This window comes from Lytechinus variegatus, chromosome 1, assembly GCF_018143015.1.
Source record: "Lytechinus variegatus isolate NC3 chromosome 1, Lvar_3.0, whole genome shotgun sequence".
In the NCBI taxonomy this organism is placed as follows: domain Eukaryota; kingdom Metazoa; phylum Echinodermata; class Echinoidea; order Temnopleuroida; family Toxopneustidae; genus Lytechinus; species Lytechinus variegatus.
Window position 1 is genome coordinate 4,683,475 of NC_054740.1, and position 3,530 is coordinate 4,687,004.

A 3,530-nucleotide genomic window follows, 5' to 3' on the forward strand; every position below is an offset into this window, starting at 1 on the left:
GCAAAGGGGTATTTACATTCCCTGGGTACAATGATTAACCACACCTACATTAATTAAATGGATTGATACAGAAGTGGACAGTGAAATCTTTAAAAATAATTATTCCAATGATAAATAATAGAGGCGGGTCGTCTGCAGGTTAATCGGTACAAGGCCCTACAAGGCCTTCCTATTTCACCAAGAACGGCGTATACAAAGTTATTCCGAAACAGAGTCTCTCTCTGCTATCTTACCAACCATTATGTCTTTGGTGAGAGGATCTTTTAGCATACTTTGAACATCAGGGGGAAGAGGCTGTGCTTGTACTCTTAGAAATTTGCTACTAATCACAATGTCACTTGTTACCATTAGTCTGTGGAATACATATATATAAAGTAAATAAGAGTCATAAACCAAACAATCCTTGGAATGATAATGTGCACTTTCTTCTTGATTGATTTTAACAATAATTTGTAGCAAATTTAGAATGAGCCAAGAGATAAACGAATTCATACGTGTATGTGACCCCTTTTTTTTGGGGGGGGGGGGATAAATACTAATAATGTATCTGTCCTTTACACATTTTCATATTTTGGCGGAAAACTGAGTGAGACCAATTAAATCCCTAGTCATGTGTGTTAGAGCGATATACAGTAGCCCCTACTTGTTTATGAACAACAAAACAAATTAATAATCTTACCCGGGAATCTTACCTTAAGAATTTATCTTCTCAGAATGACAGCATATTAGATATGCAACACGGGATGGAACAGTTTGACATCAAAATGAAGTTGTTTTATATGTATTATTATAAGTGGAAGTGGAAAGGAAAGCTTGTCTTTACGTATATTTAACGAAAATATTTTAGGAAGATACCAGTCAAAAGAACCAGACACTTTCTCCCTACCGCTCCACGAACGCTCCAACAACGCTCGGGCGGTGTGGCCCTAACGAAATATAATGTTATTATCAATATGCCATGTATGTGATGAATGTTGTATTTTGATATTCAAAATGGTTGTCAAAAAGGCCCTAAAAGTATTATACGCAATGAGAAAGAGGAAAAAGAAATCACAAGAGTGAGCACTAAAATGCATATATATCGTGATAATCTAATTGGATACTGTCTAAAACGTACTTTCTAACGAAATAATATGATTCAGTTTGTGTCAAATACTGTAGTTTGACTTTCAAAATGGCCGCCACAAAGCCATTAATTTTATTATGTACAATGCAAAGTGGGAAACCAATATTCGAGCACCATAAATGCACGTAATGGTGATCTATGAGTAAAAATATTGTCTGAAAGCATAATTTCTATTAAGATATTATCATTTATTCTGCCAATTGGGTGATAAAATACTGTTACTTTAAAGTCAAAATGGCCGCTACAGGCCCTTATGGTATTATGCACAATGAGAATGGGAAAGAATCATTTCAACAGAACATGGAGAATATGGCTTTGCTTGCATGGGCAAATGGTGATGTATGAGTTAAATGTTGTCTGAAAACATGATTTATTACAGAGAATATATCACATCTTATGTAATTCAGGTGATAAATACAGTATAAAATAAGTGCCTATGGTGGCCATTTTCAATTTAAAAATGCAGCATTTATCACCTTAATTACACAACATTCTGAGACATCTACAATAATTCACCCTTACATCACAATTCACAATTATATGCAATATTTTGAGTCAATCAATGCCAAATTCTGTCAAAATTATATGTCTCATGTTACAATGTAGACAATAATTTTAGGGCCTGTGGCAGCCATTTTGGATTTCAAAGTACAGCATTTATCACCTCCATGGCCAATTTGTGATGTATTTAGTTAGAAATAATGTTTAAGACAATATTTTTACTCGTAAATCACAGTTATATGCATTTTATGATTCTCACTCTTGTGAAAATCATGATTTTCCCTGTTCACATGTTATATAATTCAGTTAGGGCTTGTAGAGATTATTTTGAATGTCAAATGTCAGTATTTATCACCTATACATGTATAGCAGAAGAAATGCGATATTTCAAAAAAAGAAAAGAAATGTTTCCAAATAACGTTTTACTCATACAACATCATTATATGGTTGTCATAGTCAAGCGAATCCAAATTCTTAGAAAATTATATGTCCCCATTCACATTGTAAATTACACCGTTAAGGCCTATAGGAGCCATTTTGAATTTCATAAAACAGTATTTATCTCATGCATGACAAAAGAAATGATATATCTTGCTAGAAAACATGTTGTCAGACAATATTTTACTCGTAGATCACAATTCCATGCATTTTATGTTTCTTACTCGTGTGAAAATTAGTTTCTCCATTCGCATTGTACACTATACATATAGGGGCTATGACGGCCATTTTGAATGTCAGCATTTATCACATAAATGGCATATTATACAGATATTGCCTACCTAGAGTTTGAATATTACATTTCCTCTCCCTGACGGAGTTATATTTTTCCCAAGGGATCATATTTTGCCCAAAGCGCGCAGCACTGAGGGAAAATATTATCCGGAGGGAAAATATAGCTTCGGAGGGGAGTTGAAATGTTATTTATTAAAACGATAGACCAGGCAATATCTGTTATATCATATAGTATAAGTTGATTCGCCATCAGAAATTGCATTCATCATCTGTTCAAACCCGAAATTCTTGCTACAGCTCTGATCCGTCTATATACGTCATAATAGATTTTTTTATTCATCAAGCGCGTTCTTCATGCAATCGACGCGTTAACATTAGCGCGTACATCAAATAAACTGCCTTGTTAAGCAACTTGTATGCAGCGAGTGAATCAAACGCCGCAATTGAAAATATACAACGCAGTATATTCCCTGAGGTGACGTCAAAACCTAGAATGCGATCCTCGCAGCTATGGTCACGTGATGGCGTATTGACCTACCACTGATTCGAATCTACATAACCTATGTAATATTATACAGATATTGCCTACCTATAGAGTTTGAATATAACATTTCCTCTCCCCGACGGAGTTATATTTTTCCCAAGGGATTACATTTTGCCCGAAGCGCGCAGCGCTGAGGGAAAATATTATCCCGAGGGGAAAATATAGCTTTGAAGGGGAGTTGAAATGTTATTCATTTAAACGATAGACCAGGTATATAAAGGTATATTTTGCGTCGTCTCTGCATGCAATGTAAATATGCGCATTGAGACCGAGGAAAATACAAATAATATACCTATCCCTTCCCGATATTTATGAATCTAGGGCAATACGGTTTTGTAAATGACCAGCTCAGATATCTGATACGGGTGATAATTATATAATATTGACTGGCCTTGAGGGAGATACCAAATATATTTCCCAAACTAGTCTCATATTGCCCCGAGTCGAAGACGAGGGCAATATGGGTCTAGTGAGGGAAATATATTTGGTATCCCCCGAAAGTAACGCCAGTCAATATTATTATTATTACCTGTTCAAGCCTCTAGTGTCAATTCTTGTCATGTCTGCAATGTATTTCCTTTTTATGATCTTCACAAATAGTGCTGAAAATGTTTCCACAAAGGCTGG